Consider the following 22,305-nt stretch of genomic DNA (forward strand, 5'->3'; position numbering starts at 1 on the left):
CTGAAGCATCTTGCAAAAATTGCTGCCCACAGAGAACACTGCACTTGCTTGTCTTTTTGTTCTTCCCCTCCACCACCTGACTTTAACACACCAGACGTGTAACAACGCCTGGGGCATCATCCCCGACTCCAGCAGTCTCCAGGCAATCTGCAGCCTCTGTGGTTGTGTTACAGGTGAGAGATGAGCAATAATAAAGGAACATTACAGTGTAGAACCTATGGGGATTTTGCAAAGAGATCAAGTAAATAACTTTCATCAGAAGCTTTAGAAAGAAAAAAACCTCCCTACTAAGCTTTATCTCATCAGATTTCAGGCTTGAATAAAACGTTCACCGTGAAACCAAAGCCTCCCCAAAGCTCATCTGGGTTTGCAGTTTTGCTACAAAGTCATAACTCAGCTGAGAACGGTTGAAAGCTCAACTGCATTTGAAAACACTTGGACCCACCTTCAAAGGACCCCGAGCTGATGGATGAGTATGTGCCTAAATTTTGGTGAAACTTAGTTATGTATGGTTTGAATTGTTCAAAGGCAGTAGCGAAATTACTTGATATACTCTTGCACATTGTTGTACCAAACGTATTTATACAGCTGTAAGGCCTTAACGGTGGCTATTGCTGCTAACATGAGGGTGAATTGCTTGCAATGAGTATTTCTTCGTATTTTCCTGCTCAGCATACTATTTTTTACCTTTATTGCAGTGTCACATAAGAGGTCACAGGTCAGGATCCTAGTATTTTAGGCACTGCAAAAGCACCAGTGTGACTCCCCGCCTCACAAAATTTTTTTAATTTAAGTTGTGGAAGAACAGGATGTCTTTTAGAATAAGTGATGCTGAATAAGTGGACATTTCAATAACTCTCCATTAGGTCAGAAACTGCTATTGCTATTGTAAACCTGTTCAACACGGATCAGTGTCTAATAACTGAGAGCGTTTGGGATTTTTTAATTTGTATTGGAAAGCTAACAGTGTAAGCAGTTGGTATGTTTTGCTCTTTTCTCCTTACAAAGCTTGGTTAAACATTGTTCTGATTGCCCAATGCAAAAAGAGTTTTTTAAAAAGTTATACAAGTAGAATTTTTCTGGTTTAGTGGTGAGGGTTTGGGGTTCCTCCCCCGCCCTCCCCCCCTTTTGCTTACCTGCCTTATGATTTTTAAGGAGTTTTAAATCAAACTTCAACACATAACATTGCCTAGTGAATACTGGCTCATCTTTCATGAGATGAATGTGCTGACAACAACATAACTTCCCTTGACAGAAATAGGTGTGCAACAAATCCCTAGAAATCATACTGCAAATATATCCCTAAGAATTCTTCAGGTTTCCTAAAGTAGAGTGGAAACTAGAGATATGCTGAAAATCCCCAAAGTAATGTGTATTGTCAGCATACAGGCTAAACTGCTGCTTCTTGGGTAATGCAGGTAAAGTGCCCTTAAAACGACTGTACCAGCAGCAAAAAAGTAGCAATTTTTATGACTTATGCCACATCACATCAAAACAGGTCAGATGATGCATTTTGTGGGGTTGTTTCACATATGACCCTACAAAATCACGTGTCAAATGATGGATAAGACAATTTCTCAGGAAGCAGTACGCTCCAGGTAAAGTCAGGATTAAAGCGAAGGGCCATCTTCAACAAAGTAAGAAATAAGTGACAGGATGAGATACACCTTTTTCGTTCCTCAGTCAAGCACGCCACTATGTCGATAAGTGGTAAAAAAATGATACAAAATAACAGGAGTAATCAGAAGAGTCCTCAAAACAGAAAATACCCGTCATTTTCCTCAGTTCGGCTTGGAGTGGAAACAAGCTCAAACCGAAGAAAATTTTGTCTAAATATTACTAAACCATTGTAGATCTAGAACAGCCTTTGGTTATACCCTTTACACCAAAGACAAACTCTGCAACAAGAGTTTGTAGGCAAAGTTTGTAGGCAGTCGGTCCATTTTCATCAGACAACTACAGTTTGTACAGAACATACGAGTTTCAGGATAGGAGCCTGCTTCAGGGATTCATCCAACCATCCATCCAACCTCCGCTCCCTTCTGAGCCCCAGGGCATCATGCCCTTCCAAAGTACACTTCAGGCTGAGCCAGTAAAGTTTGGAGCCATACAAAATCCTTACATTTAAAATACTGAACAAGAAATGGTGGCCTTTTCTCCAGGCTATGATCTAACAACAAGCACCTGGGCTGTCCCAACTCCCAAAGCCATGCAAATTAAATTAATTATTGTTCTAAATATTGGCATCTCCATTTCAGTACACAAGGGCAACAACCTCCTCCAGTTCTGTGAGCCAACAGCCACTGTGACAGGACGAAGGGTAATGGTTCTAAACTAAAGGAGGGGAGATTTAGACTAGATAGAAGGAAGAAATTTTTTATGCTGAGGGTGGTGAGACACTGGCCCAGGCTGCCCAGAGAGGTGGGAGATGCCCCATCCCTGGAAACACTCCAGGCCAGGCTGGACGGGGCTCTGAGCGCCCTGATCTAGTTGAAGATGTCCCTGCCCACGGCAGGGGTTTGGACTAGATGGCCTTTAAAGGTCCCTTCCAACCCAAACCACTCTATGGTTCTATGATTCTAATTATCTCCCTTCAAGTGGAAGCAACACACTCTTTTAGTTGAACAAAACTGTGTTTTCATACAAGGGAATGCAAGCATAAATCTAACATCTCGGAAAAGCAAATTCAACCTAATAAAACACCGAAGGAACAAGGGCTGCAGTTTAAATAAGTGCTCCTCACTCAGTCATTGCGATATACTCTGTCATCATTCAGTCTAACGTGATGCTGTTGTCAAGATAAAGCACCATCTTACCAGTAATTACCTCTGTTATAGGGTCAAACCATTTAGAACTTCTTCAAGTTTCCCATCTTTAAGGTACCACATTTTAAGACTAGATTTTTAACATGGATAATAGACCTGCACAGGAGCAGACAGCCTGAAATTCCTCCCTCACATCCTTTCCACGGGTCAGCAGCCAAGGAGGACAGGTTGACAGGGGCAGGGGAAAGGCAGACCCTGGATTATATATATCCTTTCACTAGACATGAAGGGGCGCATTCACATTTGGGGCTGTGACAGGACATTCATCATCCCGTTCCTTCTCCTGGAGAGAAAGGAGAGCCAATAATTGCTAGTAAAAGTGGTATCTTAGAGCACAAGGAGCTACTGCTCAAGGTGCCGGTGACATGTGTCCTCTTATTCAAGGGATGATCTAACCCACAGTATTCACCCTAGTCCTGTTTACCTTGTAGAATGACACAGGCGATTTTTGCTCAAGTCTGCAGAATACTACATGCCATACCACCAATGCCTTACAACGCTGATGTTGGCGACAGTATCAGCTGTGGGATGCTTGTAAATGCAGTGCTGGTTATCAAACCAGAGTAAGCAAAACCAAATTAATCATACACAATACACACGCGCGCGCGCACACACACAGAGCCCTGTGATTACAATGACATATGTATTGGACAGATGTGTTTGTTTCCCCAAAGGAGACAGTAACCCAAGACAGTTATTAAAAACCCAGAAAAGCCAATTATCTTTTTATTACTTTCTATACTAAGGCCTTTTCCATTGTTCTACCAGGTCTGTTTCATCTGAATGCACATGGAAACTGAAAATACTTACCTGCTCCTCAATGCCAAGGTGAATTTAATCAGAAAACTAATTGCTTTCACTTTTCTGTTATAAACTCTTCACTTTGCTGAAGAGATTACCAGGGTGAAAATTTTCTGCCAGTAATGAAGTCCGAAAGGAAATGGTCTGTGTTGTTTCTTGGAAGAAAATTGCCTTTAGAAAAATCCTATTTCTTTACTAGAGTATCAAGGAGAGATGTCGTTGGAGAAAAAGATGTATAGCTTTTGAGTTTAATCATTATGACGAATGAGAGAAAACCTGAAGGCTATAACAGATCTCCATAGTCTATCACCACTTAGTATCCAATAATTACACCAGCAGCTGCCATCTTCGCTGCTTCTGTATAGATTCTCTCTTGCCAACCTTGGCTCCCAAAGAACTGACGTGTAATATCCAGCTCCCTGCTCACAAGTCCTACACTGCTAGCAGCTGCAAGAAACATCAATTACAACCAAAATACCATATTAAACTATTTCCATACACTTTAACCACCCGTAGAATATTCACGGTTTAACAAATAAGTAAGAATGGTCGAAAACAAATCTTTGAAGTGAAATACTATCTTTTTAATCTTAGAGTCAGCATTTGATACAGCCTTAGAAAAATGCACTTGTGTGTCATGGTATCACATTATTTCTTTTGATGTCTTATCACATCTTTATGGAGTGGTGGTGCTGTTTTCAGTCATGAAATGCAGATTTGGAGCACCATGTTGGGTCTGCTTAAACAGAAGCTGAGCATACACAGCACATAAATAATTCTAGTGCTAGCACTCCGGGAAAGGATTTGAGACGACGTTTGAAGAAAAGCACAGAAGTCTATAAAGTTGCACACAAACATACAGTTTTCACAGCTTTATAATTTCCTTGAAGTATTTTTTTCCTAAAACATTTTGTTACATGCTACGTGGAAGACAGTGATCATTTCACTGTGTGTTAAGGAAACCCACACAGCTCGTAGAGCCCATCGATACACGTCTCTGAAAGAGTTAGGAGCCCCAGATCTCACAGCAGCAGTTCCACTGGACACAAATCAAGAGCACGTCTCACAGTGCATCTCGCATACCAGTGGTTCAGGAGGGACAATCACACCACTTAGACTGACATTTCGTAAAACACACATGACTGGATTTCACCCTGAGAAGCCCTGATTCATCTTTGCTTTCTAGAAGGAGGATTCCCACCACCTTCTACAGCAGCATGATCTAATGGTTAATCACTTTAGCTGTTAAATAAAACCTGCATCTTGTTTGTAATAAATCTGGACTTAACATCAGTTCAAAGAACAGGAAACAGGAGACAGTGCCAAGATACTTGTGAGGAAAGCAAACAAGCAAGAAGCAATCTGGCTGCCTTGGCAGAATCTATTTCTTTTACATTAAAAATAGAGAATTAGAGGTAATTCAGCTGCAGCATTATCTAATTGCAATGGCAAGATGAGGCTGGTTTACAAACATCCGTTGTATGAGATCTAAGCAGTCATGCTGTTCAAGGAGAACTGGAAATGTGAATTGAGTAGGGTCCAGGAAGTCAAGTGCGGGAATAAGTAGAACTTGAGAGCTAATTTAATGCAAGCTCCAACCTAATGAAAAGACAGATAACCGGAGGTAATGAAGAGCATACCAGTGGTAGGAACAGAAGGTTACACAGGCACGTAAAAGCACTGCTTGTGTACTTTGTTGGATGTGGGTTCCATGGTGCTCAAAAACACGGGCAGCAACAAAGCAAATCCCAACCCTGATGCCCAAGGAGCTCGCAGACCTGCAAGTCACAGGCACTGACTGTCACACAGAGATCCTAAATGGCTCCAGCTGACTTGCAGAAAAAGCAACAATGAAAACAGAAACAGCACATTGTCTACAGGCTGAAGGAGGACTATTTCTGGTATCAGTAATCCCTGCTGACCACCTGCCTACACGTCGTCAGCTGACAATGTTCCCTCGCCTCCACAGAGGCAGAGCATCCCGTAGGGAGAAGAGAAAAACGAATACTGGGAATAAATAAATAAACAAACAAACATACAGCCACACAGGAAAGCTGATAGAACACAGAGACAAAACGCGTGCAACAGACAAGGAAGAGAAAACATGAACAGGGGAAAGAACTAATGAAGTCACATTTTGCCAGCACAGAGAAAGCAAAATCTGCCAGGAAAAGAGAAGCAATGTTGCAAAAGCAGGAAAAGCAGGAGATATAAAGAACGCCAAAGTAGAGGCACTGTTAAAGCCAAAGTGGAGCTGTTAAATGAGCAGCCTCTACCTACATCCTTGCACAGAGACAGCCACTGACCAAGCTGTGAGCAGCAAAGGGTTTCAGGACCCTTGAAACAGTTTTACAAGGATAAGGCCTCCTATAGCCCTTAAAGAAGTGGAATTACCCATTCAGTTTGTGCACAGAAGAAAAGGAGGAGTTCTCTAACAGCGAGAGGGGCTTAGGGGAAGAATCACGGAACCACCTGGAAACTCAAAGGAGGGCTTGTTTTGTTACCAAAATAGAGACCTCAGTGCCATCCCATCTGAAGAAATGACTGAGAATGGCAGGCTAGAGGCTCACAAACAGACATCTGCTACTTACACAGGGCTTATGAGACTATATTTATACTCCAATTTTGAGCATCTCTCAGAAAACTAGTGTCCGAAATGGTCTTGTTATGCCACTGCCAATCGGAGAGTTACTACCCAGAGACTAAAACTTAAGTAGGTGCAAAAGACAACGCGTCTTCAGAGAACAGATGGGGGAAACGACAGGAATAGGAGCACAATTTAGAGTTTAAGTCCCTGTGAAGCGAACAGACTATTCATTTATTTCAATGGACTTTGGATCTGGTCCCTCACTTCTGAAGAGCTTTGAAGTTGAAAAGTGTTAGATGAGCACTCAAAATTCTTATCAACAGAAAAATGTGGCTAAAGAGATGCATACGAGTGTCTTTTTCATTTGCTTGAAAAGGTCAGAAGATCGAGAAGAATCTCGGCACATGGGAGGTTATTTAATGGGATTTGAGGGGAACGCTTCAGACACGAAGTGCAGATAACGCATGAAAAAGGAGTTGAACATTTCTTAGAAGAGTTTGTGCACTACAAACTCATCAGGACCATCTAAGAACTGGTAAAAAAGCAGATGAAGGCAAATCAGGGTGTTTTTCTAACTTATGAATGCCCTGAATGCTTGCTACTTTATCATAAATCAGGGCAAAATATTTTCTGTAATTTCTCTGGCAGAAATGCTGGTTTAACAAACTTTTACTGCCATACCTGCCCCAGCAGCTCCTGTCATCCCGACATCACTCATATGCCAGGCAAGCGACTCTTCCCCATGTGGGCTGGAAGCTACTGCCCGAGGTTTACAGACATTAATATCAGGAGGGCCACCCTGTAATCCTTTAGCGTCGTCCTTCATGCCCTATGACCAGTGGAATAATGCACTCTCCAGTGAGGTTACGTATTAAAGAACCACAACAACAGAATTTGCAGCTGAAGAGTAGATTAGCATCTTTCAAACTGTACATGCAGTAGGAAGAAGCAGGTATAAATAAATACAGATATCTAAATAGCAAACAGCAGTTAATGTCTCATGCTCTGAAAAATATCTTTCTCATCTCAGCGAAGTGATACTTATACTTTTATTCTCCAGGAAAACTTTAGTCATACCTGTATTATATCTATGCTGCATTAAAAAAAGTAAAAAAAAAAAAATCACCAAGTCTCTTGGTTAGGTAAACCACATCAGATTCCAGAACGGAAGGTCTGTCCTACTCTCTCACCTACCCCAAACTGGTACGCTGTTGTTGTCAGCTAATGCATCTTACTTCTCACTTTCAATCAGCAAGGAGTTCAGACACAAGTCATGTTGGCTGGCTCGCAGTAACTTGCTAAGCTAAGGCAAGGCAACCACTTGCGACTGTGCATTCCCTTACAATAAGATGCATATTACCATTACAGATAAACCTTCAAACACAGAACAACCATCACCAAATACACCTAACTTCCAGAATTTAGTATTCCTCTGAGGAGTGCTGAAGCTTTCAAGAAATCTAGGACGTTTGTGAGAACTGGCGACATGGCTGTGTTTCAGTTACACCACAAATCACGCTGTAAGCAGACTGAAAGCTAACAGAAGTCAGCCAGGTAGGTCTTCTGACACAGTAGCTGCATTGGAACAGACTCCAATGGGTAAAGGCAACTCAGTGTGGAGCTCACTTGATCTTCCCATTCCACAAAACTCAAACATTCAGCAAAGCAAATCAAGATGGGTAGAAGGCTAAATACGTAGGAAGGTTTTCAGATTGAAATATGACTCTACAGACAAACCATAGCATCGCTGCCTGTCAAACCTTGCTCCATGGGTGAGCTGCTGCAAAAAGATGATGTTTACCTCTACAAAAATCCCTGCTGAATGCTCCCATATGGTACATACTGAGTGAGAAGTGACAAAAGCAATGGGTAACTTGCACAGCATCTTCTTCAAGGGTCTCTCTGCAGTCTGGAGCTAATTGCATACTCCACAGCCCCACAGATATGCTTCAAGGGTTTAGAACTTTTTTTTTTTTTTTTTCCTTTTATTAACAAAAAGAAACAATTAGGGCCACCGTCACAATACATTTTCATTTCAGCTAATTTATCTAAGTTAAATTAGCTATTACACAGTTGAATAGGAAGTAATGTTGACACTGTAGAAAGCGCAAAACAACTACAGAATATGGGATGATAATGGCAGAAAGCAGTTTCTGTGGGTCTGGAATTTAGAGTCACTAAGAGTGAAATAGCAACTGACTAACTAAGATCTGTCAGCAAATCACTGACTAGGTAACTTCCCATTGGCTTATTACCATATCCGAGTGGAATTTACTGTGGTGGCACTATTCACTTATAATCAGCACACCACATTTATTATACATTAAGCCTTGTCAAACAGTCTGCCTTGCAAAAGCAGAACAGTTGCTCTTTTGAGGCTAAAAAAGAAGAGATGAGGAAAACCAATCTCTTCCAAGAGGTGAGATGTGGTTAGCTGTGGGCCTGACATTACAGAATGGATATTTTTGACACATGGCGGCTTTTTAATACACTTACTTTAATACACGTTGTCGTGGTTTGGCCTCAACCAGCAACAGAGACCCACGCGGCCGCTCGCTCGACTCCCACAGCCGGGGGAAAAATCAGCAGAAAAGGGCAAAACTCGTGGGTTGAAATATTATAATTTAACAGAATAGACAAAGGGAAGAAGAAAGAAAAACAATAACACCGGTAAAGGAATACAAGAACGCGATTCCAGTACCGCCGCGCAGCGCACCGACCGGACCGGCCCCGCCGCAGCCCGCCCCGAGTGGCGACTGACTCCCGCTCCCCGGCTAGCGCCTTTTATAGCGGGGCAGGGGTCACGTGGGATGGAATACGTGCCTCCCCTGCCGGCTCCGGGGGGAAATTAACCCCGTCCCTGCCGGAACCAGGACACACGTAGACATAGAATCCAGAACGAGAAAGAGTTTAAGTTCAAACAGAACTCTTAGCCTCAAAAAGAAACAACCCAAAAACATGGATACCATTCTTGTATCAAAAAAACCCACCCAAAAAACATGGATACAGCGCAAGGTGCCAAGTACATTTGCAGGGTGATAGGATAACTCTTGACGAGCCACATTCCTGGACCTCTTCGATGTCACCTTCCCAACGATTTCATAGAATCACAGAACAGTTTAGGTTGGAAGGGACCTTAAAGCTCATCTGGTTCCATCCCCCCTGCCACGGGCAGGGACACCTCTCACTAGACCGGGTCGCTCAAAGCCTTCCCATTTCTCCCTACCCTTCAGTGCTGTCTGTCCTCCTTCTGGGCTCACGCTCCAACATACATTCAGCAGCCCTAGATACACGCCATGCAGAGACTGAGACTGCTAAAAGTGCTAGAAACCAATTTCTCTTACAGCAAAGGAGCCAAGACACTACACGAGTCACTAATAGAGTCTTTCTGTGCCTTATCATAATGAGATACCTTACAAGATTTTCACTGTAGTCAAGGAAAAAAAGCTGGAGGCTATCAAACACATTCTGAGGTGAAAGTCTTGCTTTGGAGCTATTCTAACCCCAGCAGTACTTCCCTACAGGTCAGCGACCCTTTCCTCCTCCAGTGTCCGGTCCTTCAAGACCTCTCTTCTCTTCCAGCTTTCTCTATCGACATGGGTGTAGCTTTTTTAGTCAGCAGATTAACAAATTCCACAGCTAGCATTATTCAGTCACAAAAGGGGAGGACATGGCTTCCTCAAGCAGCCAAGAACATGTCACAATAAGAAAACTTCATTTGCTGTAAAGGCTTACGATGGAGGAGAATACTGTTTAAGGAAAGGAAGTGAGGACCAAACCAGCTCTCATGTAGTCAATTGTCAATCTCCTATTTGCAAAGCCAAGTCATTTCCATTGCAGAAATAGATTTGTGCTGGGCAGACCAAACCTGGAGACAGCACCATATCTGCAGTACCTTTTCTTGTGAGTGTCTGTAACACCTGTGCTGTCGCTAGCGTGTGAATAGCATGAGTGCCTTAGAGCTAGCAGACAATGGAGTTTGGCCACCAAACACCCACAAATATGTCAAACAACAGGATGAGACCTTGCTTGCCCTCTGCTGCTCAGTCAGTATTGCAGGTCAGACTGGCAGGGGCTGACCTCTCACATTTTCAAAGCAGTATCTCCATGCTTCCTCCTATGTTCACTCCCACTGGAAGTGCTCCCTGTAAGATGCTACCAGACCTCCTCACCCAACTCAGTCTAATAAGTAATCAGAATTGCCTCTTCTAACCTTTAACCGCAGGAAGGGGATAAATTCAAGAGACGCTCAGGTCCCTCATCAGCCCTCCCATGTGGATGCCAGGTGCATATAAGGAGACATCCAGGCACATGCAAAACTGAGGGTGTGATGTCACAGCTGAAACAGAGCTGTTTTCTTGGTATTGGGCACATATTTTAAATAAATAGTGACTGCGGCCTCAAAGGAAGGTGGCAAATGGAGAACACTGGGAACTGTTTACAATAGACGTCTCCCACAGAGCCCCATCTCCTGCTGCAGAGAGGGTAAGAGGTTGAGGCTCAATAACCAAGCCTTGCCCTCACTGCGCAGGGGGTCAGCAAGGTTTCCTCCCAGTCAGTGCCAACAAAGGTTAGAGAATGTGCTCATCTGAAATATTTCCCCTGCACATATACTCAAAACCACAAAAAAATTTTCTAAGCACAGACCAGGATGTTCATTCCTATTAGTACTTGCCTTCTGAGAAACTAAATATCCCAACCACAGCACTGGGCCTCAACACATCCTCGGTACGCAGACGTGAGCTGAGGACCATACACCCTGTTCAAAGTCATTATCTCCACACCTAAAAGTTGAAAACAAGCCAGAGAAAAGCCTTTTACACCCCTAACCTCACCACAGCAACGGACTCCCGCTGTTTACTTCCAGACAGAGTTTGGATGAGTCTCAGTGGGCTTCTTGTTTACAGGGGAAGTGGCAAAGTTCAGAAGGTTCCTCATCCCCTACACATCTATAATTATCCTGTTTTCTGCAGTTTGGTCAGAGGAGGGATGAGTTAGTTCTACCCAGATGATTAGTTCTACCCAGAAGTCCTATTTTCATCCTAGCATCATTTTTTGGAAGTAAAATATGTCAAAATTGGAAACCATCCTGTGTCAAATGACATGTAATTTGCCCTAAACAAAGAAGAAGAGAACTTGTTCACCTTTCCCACTTGCTTCTGCACATCTTGTCCTTACAAAGGGCCAAGAGCACAGAGTTGTGCTGACTTATATTAGCTGAGAATCAAGCCCAAAAGATACACCTTCTCACCTCCCTTTTCACCTGAGCATTGAGCCAAACCTGAGCTGTCATCCGCATCCGAAAGAGAAACAGATGCTGGAGACAAGACCCTTTTTTCATGCAATCCTGCTTGCTTGGGGTTTTTTTACCCCCTTTTTTCTTTTTAATAAGGAAGGAATAACATCCTATTTTCTTGCAAGAAGAATGTCTTCCGTCTTATTTCTCAAAGGTATATTACCAGTGGTGGTAAATGCTTGTTCTGACCATCTCCTCAGCTCTTCTGGTCGTGATTCCTACTCTCAAAATATGCTCCTTATCTCTAGCACCCCAATCTCTGTTCGCTCTATTAATCCAAGGAAATGCCTCAATCCGACCAGATTAACTTCTTTGCTGTGCTTTACCTTTTTATGCTTTTGGCAGCAGCCTTTATTGTTTCAGCCCTCACTCAATAAAGATGTTTGTAGCTGCCCCCTCATTTAGCTTGAATGGAATTTCAGTTGTTATGCCCACCGGTTTGAAAGAGGCTCACAGCAATATTCACATTTATTAGCTGGAACCAATAAAAAACTAAACACTTGTCATTTTGCGTTGCAACTCTGATCCTATTTTCTTTCTTCCTCAAAGAAGCTATTAAAAAAAATAATCAGATGTTAGAAAAGTTCAGTAATGGCTCATGAATAGTGACGTTTTTATTATAGGAGACGTTTGAAGTTTTGGTGTTTTCCCCACCACCACCACCTTTTCTTGTTGTCACTGAAATGGCTGACTGCTTTTTCCATCGTATTAATTTCTTATTAATTTCTCAGATGCCCATCAGAAGGCATCTGGGATGCTGCCAAATCACCAAAGAAAATGGGCCCAGAAAGAGTAGCAAGAAAAGAAGAAAAAGAAAAAAAAAAAAAAGAAAAAGTAAAAAAAGCAAGATCCCCAGAAAGCACCACCCAATATTGGAGGTCACAAGATCCAAAGCGATTCGCTGCTGTACCACAGACCTCTTCATTGACTACGAGCAAGTCACATCAATCTATGGATTTCATCATTCCATGGATATCACTCATACCTTTTCACGACACAATCCATCTTCTGCAAGAAAGAAACCAACATTCTTGGGGAAGGAAGAGTTTACCCATATCGTAGGTTCAGCAAGAAATACCGTGTACCTTTCTTGTGAGTCTGCCCCACAGATCACTGTATCAAAATGGAAAAGTTTGGCATTTGATAACTCATTTTCCCTTTCTGTAACGCTGTGCTGCTGGAAAAGCAGGGGAGGGTGGGAGGGGGAACACACCTTCCTGGAACTCAAAACTGGGACAGGAACTCAAAGCAAAGTGAAAAACTCAACTAACTAATGTAAAGGTGGATGTTTAAAATTCTTCATTGATCTCTCACATTCCAGCCAGAATGGTTTTTCTTTAATGGACAGCTTTTCCCTTCTTTCTTTTTCTTTCTTGTTCTTTTCACCTATGAAGTTGGCAGAACTGGGGATACTTCTCCTGAATGACTGTCCAAATACCTCCTCCTAGAACTATTTAGAGCAAGAAATACCATATATTAATTTGTTTTGTTTAGCTAGGCATGAGGTGAATATTCCTAGTTTGACGTATTATATTTGTTCTCAGTGAAAAAGAGGCTTCTCCTGGAAATGGTAAACACGCTTTCTTAGGAATGCTTTCTTAGGAACTAAAGCCACATACACCCCCGACTAATCTGTCGGAAGTACATATTGTGACCCGGCTGTTACTCTGTGGCTCCTGAGGAAACAAGAAGCATACTAGGAAGTGAAATAGTAGGCAAAATGAAAAAATAAACATTCTTCCTGAAGTATACAGTGTATTTAGGTAACACATGTAATTATACAAATGTGAAGATGAGGGAAGCCCAGGGATAAGAATAGGCCAACAGCACAGGATAATTCATAGCCAGTGGCCTGAGGGATGTGTGGGTCGTAGAAAAAGAGTTCAATAAAAAATTGTGATTTACAGACCTCATCTTTCAAATGATAGCATTCCCTTTTGACCGTGAAAAGCTGTGTACGTACACTGTCCCGCACACTGAAAGAGCCTGTGCTTGCACATATGAGTGTCTGTGCAAGAACTACCACTTGTTCCTTGAAACAGGATCATACCTTGCACCATCAGAATTTACAGGTCCCAACATGTTCCTTTGACACAAATCAGATTCACATCACACGTGCCCAATAGACTATGGAAAGCAACTACTTTGTTCCAGCAAAGCCAAAAATACAGGTTCTTTTGTGTGAACACCTATGTGGACTCTTGCACAGGGCTTGAAAAGACTTCTGGGTAAAAGTTTACCAGCAAATATGCAAAATGAAAACTCCTTTAACTGTAAGAATTTTCAGTCCGTGCTGAAAAATGGCAATGGAAGTGTTAATACTACCCTGTCTGTAGCTAAGTCTCACTGTCTTAGGTTTTTCTAAGGGACCTATTACACTGGTATCTAAGTATCAGCGATGAAAACACTGTTCTTAAATAATTTGAGCAATTTTAAAGCCAATTTTCTTGTCAGTTCTATACAGAATGAATGTTCTTCTACAGAACCCATAGAAAAAGATGGTTTTTAAAAAGCATGGGATTTATACTGTGCAAAAGGACACTTGCCTCCTTCACACAAGAGGAGGCCAGCTCATATCTCAATGGCCAGTCAATCTAGAAGGAGAAAAACAATTAGAAAATAAAATAATAAAAAAAAAAAATCTCAATTCACATCTGTTGCATTTCTGCAGCAGATGAGGGGTTTATCCCAAGCAATAGATAATTCTGTCCACTGTCCTTGCCTGACTGACAAGAATAAGGTCCCAAACAGAAAGTGCTGCTTGGAGCACTTATCCCCATCTAACTCCCCAGTTCAGCACACATCAACAGAAGACGTTCCGAGCGTCACCAAAAAGCCAGACCAAAGGCGTAGCGAGTTTACTGTTGCTCCCTGAGGAAAACAACACAGTTCTTCAAGCAACACTATAGTCTCACCATCAGGGTGCAGGACATAAATTGCTGTATTTATGGGATTATCACTCAAACACGTGGCCATGACAAATTTCAACCCTGGACTGCCTTGCACAGGACAGGCTACTGGCCATCCATGAAGTGAAAGAAGAGGCAAGAGGTCCTCACAGGAAAATACAGGCTCATGAAGCCTTATGAGAGTCAGGCTGAGCTGGCTCTCACCTTACAACTGCCAATTCTGCCAACTTTCAAGCTTTATTTTCAGTCCCAAATAAAAACTGAACTGGATGTCTTTACAAGGTAGCATTCACATTGGTTCCCACTAGGGCATCTGGAGGACTTTTTTCCAATCACTCCAACCGCGGCGCTCTCTAACCTGTCACGTTTTTTAAACTAAAGGAATGTGTTTTGAACTCATTGTGTCTGGAAACATCTGACATAGATTAAGCCGTAACACAGCCCGCCAGCTGGCTGGAAAACAGCAAACCGACCTGGTGACATCGTCTTAGCGCCTGTTGCCATGGGCCTCTCATCACAAAAAAGATAAGTAAAATCACTCAACAGGCTTCACATCTCTGAACTTGCACTCTGGCAAGAGGCAGCGGAATCACCGGCTGGGAATCAGACCAGTCGCCCTCCCGGACTGGGCAGGGCCCCTCAGAAGGCAGCGAGACACCGCACGGGCCCGGCCCTTCAAACTGAACAGGCTCCAGGATGAAGGCAGCCATCCTACTCTTTACAATAATGCCATGCAGGCTTCAAAAGAAGAGTGGTGTGACGTTAGCAGGCTCATCTATTATCATCATCACCTCATCTATTATTACGGCCATTAGGCTGAAGACACCTGGCTGAGAGGCAGCGGGGGAAAGGAGGCAAACACAAAAAGAGAGAAAAAACTGCAGGGAGATGATCATTAGTACACAGAGGAACCAATATTGTAAGGTGTTTTGTCATGTGTCTGAGGTATAGAACAGCTGCTTAGCTAATACCATTATATAGGATCACGACAGAAAAGAGCATTAGCAATATTATAGTGTAGAAAAGGAAAGAATTATGGGCTGCATATTTTTTCCCAAAGACTAATATAATGAAAAGGGTTCTGCTGAAGCCACTAAGGTGCCCTTCAAATCACATATATTGTAAATCAGCAAAGCCCTAAGGCATCATGTTTATATAGACACTTAAATTTAAAATAAAAATACTCAATCTTCGTTTCTGAGTAGAGATTCAATTACTTTGAGCTTTGGAGTCAGAATAATATGAAGCATAAAACTAAGTTTTGTCCCCAAGGTATCTCTCACTTGTGGACCATTTAAATCACCTAGTTGCATGAAGCAGACAAAACAAATTAAGCCAAAAAAGCAACAGAATTAGTCTTTTATCTGTGAAATCTGCTACAGAAACAGAGAAATACGCAAAAAGCACTTGGGGTATGAAGCATCATGAAGCCCTCATCGGCTGTACTTCTACCTTTTCCCTAATTTTATAAAGCTCTCCACAGAAAGGCAGGAAATATTTTATTACTGCAACTATTTGACAAGCTGGTCTTAATACCCTCTCACGGTCTAGGTGAATCAGTGCCAGACTAGAGCATAATGAAATTTCAAACGTAATGCAATAGAGGTTATTATGATGACTGCTAGAAAGTTCATTGAGACTGTTCTGTAACTGCAAGTTCTTTTTTTTTCTTGACTTTTTTTTTTTCTTTTTTTCCTTTTTTTAAATCAAATTAGAGATTGGCCACTAAAGCCCTGATTCTATAGCTGAGAAGTGGAGCGCAGAGGGCTCCTACTGCTTCTGATTAGCTCAGCTGAGTTCAGCACGGAAAAGCGCACCAAGAGCAAGTTAAAGGAAAGCGGCCAAAGGATCTAACTTCCCTAAAAGTCCAGGTTTGCAGATCTGGGGGTTCCTCCAGTCCCTGTCATACGCTGCTGTATGAGCATGGTATAAATCCAACTGCTTCCTTACCCAGCCCTTTTACAGCAAGTGCTCAGCTACTGCAATGCCATCTGAGGCAATTCTGCCACCCTTGCACGACTAACTTTTGTAGCTGTTGCTGCAGGGAGAGGAAAATAGTAGAACTTTTTTCATGAGTAACACCGAACCACGTACAATCCAGTACCTGGGCTCCTAAGTTTCAAAAAGACTTCCACAAACATCAGAACAAAGCCAGATTGCACCATGGAAGCAGCCAAAGTTATGGGTTTGAAAGGGTTCTCAGAGACAGACTGACAGATACCTGCCTGTTCCGCAACCAAGTGTAGATTCACTACCTGAGTACAACAGCCTCCGATGTAACTTTACGCATCTCTGCCAACTACACTAGATCCCCCCTCGATTGTTGAAGGCTTATTTTTCTTGGCCGGCCAATTCCCTTTCATTCTGCAACTACTTTTTAAAGCTTTTCTATTTTCTACATTGTCAAAATAACTTCCTCGCTGGAACTTACTGAAATAAAAATCCTGAAAGTAACTGCCTTTTCATCAGACCACACAAGACTCTTAAAATAATTGCAAAAGCTCAAAGTTTCCAGCAAGACAGATATTCAGCACATCGAGGCTGTGGGGTTGAGCTATGCATTTGCTCTCACAGCTCCTCACGTTGTGCAAGCATGGGGCAAACCTGTGCGCAGCATTACCTCCGCATGTCTGTGCTGTAAATGTTCCAGCACACCCATGTGCTCTTTCCACAGACATTACAAAATCCAAGGCTGGTCTGGCACATGCTGAAGTCCAAAAAACCCAACAGCAGCAGAGAATGCTGGACTGGGCCCAACACCTATAAACAAATGTATGACCCTCCAGGTCAAATGAGTTCCTGAGGATTTAGGATAGGGCAAAGTAATAAAAAGCAATGGACGGTTCTGCCAGGATGGACTCGCAGCACTGCCCACGACTGCAGCTCTGGTCGCTCCCGGAGCTGGCAAGCCAACAGCTCGTATGTGGCGCAAACCGCAGCACATCCCTGTGACATGGCCAGTAGCCACCAGACTCACACAAGTCCAAACAAATGCTGATTGCCTGTGACCCGGAGCAGGAAATCAGTGCAAAACACTGTTCTTGAGCATAAGGGAAGAGTTTTCCAACCAACTATTTGCACTACGCCGGTGCACTGCAGTGACTGGAAAGGAACTTTCTTCAAAGTGTCTGTGCGGTGCTCTCAAGCTATGAAGGCTTCTGCTCGCAGTTCTCCGAGGCTCGCTGAATGTCGCTTTATACTGCTTCAGAGGGGCAATGCAGCTTTATCTGGACCAAAAGCAGGGCCTTCAGGACTCCAGAGATAAAAGGCCAGAGCATTAAACCACTCTGTCTTGCCAGCCACTATAGAGAGTCATTTAATTTAACCAAACTCATTTAAAATAGAGCTTGATAAAGAACAGGACCAGAATATTTAATAACAAAAACGAAACTATTCCTCTGGGTGAGGTGACGCTCCATTCTTGTAAGAGAGAGAAATGGTAAAATGTTCAATAAAATTTATGGCATTTCGTTCAGATAAAAGTTAAAGGATGCTCAATTTATGGGTCATGTTTGGCTCAGAGCAGCAATAAAAGGTCGGTAAGTGATTTTTTTTCCTAACTTGGAAAAAATATTCTGACTAAACAAAGCATCACCATAAACTACATATAGGCCGAAAAAGGAGTCCCCCGATAGAAAGGCACCCACTGAAAAAATAGCATAAGGAGGCTTTCTTTTAGATAGCTGGAAAATGTCAAAGCAAAGCAAACTACTTATGTGGTGTCTGTAAATAAAATATTGTCTTGGAAAATATGAACACTGAGTTGGAAATAAGCCAGGAAGTCATTCCCTGGCAAAGAAGCTGGTCATTTTAATTAAACACACTTAGCACGGTCATCAGCAAGCATGCAACTAACTCAATTAAATGGAATGCTTTAAACTTAAGAAAATCCTGGAAGAAGGAAATAATAGCAAAAGTAAAGGAGCTTGAGTAAAGTGTTGAGAGCTTGTTGCAGAGTAGCCATGGAGATCTGTCTGTCTAACGGGGGAGAAAGGAGGTGCAGAGGATATAAATGCCGAACTCGTAACTGGAGCATGCTCATCTTTTATGCTTCTCAGACACTTTCTAACAAGGCACTGAAAAACCCTGAGTGCACTGTAGTTAATACTTGAGTTAATACAGAAGAAAAACTTCTGCAAACTTAAATGGCAGCAAAGTGAGCCCCAAGTCCTTTAGATTCTGTGTAATGGTTTGCTCTTTATTTTATCCAGCTAGCAGCAGAATTACATTTAGGTCCCACACTGTATGAGGGACTGAATGTACCCACAGTAAGAAATAGCCCTCTGCCCTGGAGAGGTGACACTAGAGCTAGAGGGGAAAAGCTGTGTGAAGGATAGGATTTGCCTTATTTTACAGCTGAGAACCACGGCACAGACAGATCAAATGAGTTGCCCGGGGTCACGTGTACTCTGTGGTAGCCAGAAATGAAATCCCAGTCTCCTCAGTTTCACGCCAGTGCTTTAGCCTTAGACTATCATTTCGCTGTTAAAAAATACAAAAGAATCAAGCCCTGCCACATCCCAGCAGTGAGCTAACGCATCCCATTCACGTGACAGACAGGCAAACTAAGGGAAAGGAGAATTAAAGGTAATGAAATCTGTCAGAGGCTCATTTGTTTTGAAAGACAGGTCACTGCTTTAGGTGCTTAACGCAGAAACCCACTCAAAAACTCTCAATCCCAGAACTCACTCTGAGCGCACTCTTATTACTGCAGTGTTTTGTGCTGCTGCTGTACAACCCCACTGTACTTTTTTTAATTACACCATCACTCTCTGCAGACGTTCCCCTGGTTCCTAGGGTGGAATTACTTGAAACTTATTTAGTAAATACCCAATGCCAAGGAGTAATCTATTCCGTTTGAGCTGGAGGCAGAATAGCCAAATAGGAACATGACTCAAGGCTCCTCTGGCTAAAGAGAAAGAGAACAAGGAGAAGGAGAAGAGCACAAAGGGAGACTTTCTGGTTCACCTGTACCAAACACAAACTTCTTTATGAAACAGGTTGGTTGTAAAGATTTCATGCCACGCGCTAGCAGGCGGCTGCCTTGTGGTAGGGTCAGGCTGCACGTGCAGTTACAATGAAGAGGGGGAATGGTCCAACCAAGCATTTTGATAGCTGGGAAGTTACTGCTTTCCCTTCTGCCTGGAACACAGATATCGTTGCCCTGAAATGCACATGTGTGGAGGCACAGATCCAAACACATATGTTCTTCCTCCCTGAGGTCATAACCACACTGGATGCCACATCCCTTGAACCACTGCCTTTAACAAAAATTCGTCCATAACAAAAAATGTCAGTTTGGGGGCTTGGATTTTTTTTTAAGCACCGCAGAGTTAAACCAGGAGAATAACAAGACTGAACGCAGCATAAACATTGAGGTGGACGGAGCACTGCCTGGCAGTAATCACAGGGGGAGAGAAGCCTCCCTGGCTTTCTGGGAACCACCCTGAGGTTTGTTTGCAGCAGCCTTGAAATTTTGTACACATACCCCAAGCCCTGCAGTTCTGAAGAAACAGCCACTGGTAATTCCTGATTAATGATCATAGCTTTGATGAACAGGTTCACTAGGCAAAGAAGATTTACTGTATGTTTCCTGCTTAGGGTATTTTTATTTTTAAGAAATCAAAGTAAAAGCATTACAATCAGCCACCATACAGAACAACACTATTCTCTGTCTAGTTTGCCTCATGCTGTTATCCAGGTGACTTCACAGCATACCTTACAGTCCCTCAATGTCATTAGCGTAAATTGTGATAGAAATCGGATACGTAAACTGTTACCCTTCAACCTGAGTTGCAGTTTGGCCGGTGAAATATTGAGATTCCTAAAGAAAACAATGCAGCAGAACCGGGGCACTAAATACCAACTGCCATCTGAGCTAAAGACAACATAAAGTCTGCCAGTTACAGCTGAGACACAAGTTGCTTTATGGAAAGTCTGAATCCACATTGGTTTGTCTTAGGATGATGATATGTGGGTTTTTATTTTAGTGATGCCATTAAATACAATCCCAAAGCAACACACCAGTATACAGCAAGCAATCAGTTCGCAGGTACCAGGTCAGGCTGTGTTCTAAAATGTCAGGAATCAAAAAAGGATATTAACTTGGGTTTAATCAGGATCCCAGACATGACACCATGAAGCTGCTGCTTGCAGATGTGTTTTCTGAAGAGAAACAACAGAAAAGCTTTATATATAAAGACCCCGTTCACTAGTAACGCCCCTGCATTCACGAAATGTGGCCGAGTCTGCCAAAAACTGGAAGATGCCCCACTTAGCCTGAACTTGAACCTGAGACAAGCAGGATCTTCCTACTCAATACAGCCACCACCCTGAAACTCTCCAACTCCATGACTACATTTGTACTCTGGGAACAACAAAGGGACAAACAACAATAGGCAGCTGGGCTAGAGAAAAATTACCAGTGATAAAGTACGACGGGTGATCACTCTAATGGTCCAAGCTGTCTTGGTTACCACTTCCCTCCCATTGTTCAAAACCACAGGAAGATTTATTAAGGAGGAAAGGACGCTGTAACACCAAGTCCTTGAAAGGCCAAGATGCACCAGTGGAAGAGATTTGGTGAAATAAGCAGAAAGAAAGGGGAAATAAAAATACCTGGGTGGGGAAAAGAGAGACCAATTTTCACTTAAGTATCAACTTTTTCATTTAACACCACTAGAATTTAGAGATGTAAAAATCACCGATTTCTTAAAAATTGTCCACAACTTGAGTGTCCCGTGTCACATGTAACAGTTGCTTCCCGCAGTCAGTGATGGTGACATGGGCCCATAGCCACCCAGAGCCAAGCTGCCAGAGCCTGCTGCTGACTTCCACGCACACACATCGGGCACTGTGCGAACCGGCTCCAAACGGTTCAGACCCGAGTTAGGCAAGAGACATTTCCCACAAGTGGAAAAGAAAGAACCAATTCTACACACTTGACACCTAAATAACCTCAGGGTCAAGCAAACCAGCTCATCTGGATTCAAGGACATTGGTTTAGAATGAAGCTTTCTACAGTCCTCATATTCTATTTATACAGAAGGGAGCTTGTGAAGTCAGCTTTCTCTGAGATACGGGTTAGGAGTTGAATATAAGTTCAAAACTACTCATTTTTTTACTTCCCTTTTTTGGTGCCAGGCTATCAGATCATCTACACTTCAATACAGAAAATCTGTTTCATTTTGATATATTTCAACATAGATTCAGAAATCAGTATTTAAGCATAAAAGTTAAACAACACAACTAAAATCACAAATTCAAAATGAGTTAAAATCAGTATTTCAATTAAAGCTATTTTATTTGAATAACTATTCCCGTATTGTCATAATAAGAAACGGCAGAACTGATCTGACACTCATTTTGTTTATTTCCAAAATGCAGGAAATCTTGGTATTTCAGCTTTTCATTTCGGATTGGAATTTTGTTCTGAAATAACAGAAGTTATCATTATCATGAGAAGCTCTCATTCCTGAACAGACGGGATTCACTTTTTATTGGGTAAGCAACGTGTGCACCATTCCCAAGTTGTTCTGCTTTTCCACAGAGCGCCTCTGACAGCAGGTGTAGGTTTAATACACAGCCACCCTCAGGACTGCGCCCGGCACAGAGGGAACCCTGAGCTCACTCAATTAGCACAGCCTTGCGAAAAAGCACTCATTAAATATCGCAAGACAAATCCGGGCAGCAGAACTTTGCACATAGTGCTTACCCATCCTCAGACATGGAACAGACTAGAAATATCCATAATGAAAGAGAAGACACTGAGAATAAGGTTGGACTTGTATATACATGTGCCGTTCTCGCCTTTAAGAGCTCCACTGTGAATACAGAACTCCAAGCTATGTAGGTGGTTAGTGTTTTTCTGGTAAGTTGACTCACTCT

This window comes from Vanellus vanellus (genome assembly GCF_965231255.1).
Source record: "Vanellus vanellus genome assembly, chromosome: 14".
Lineage (NCBI taxonomy): Eukaryota > Metazoa > Chordata > Aves > Charadriiformes > Charadriidae > Vanellus > Vanellus vanellus.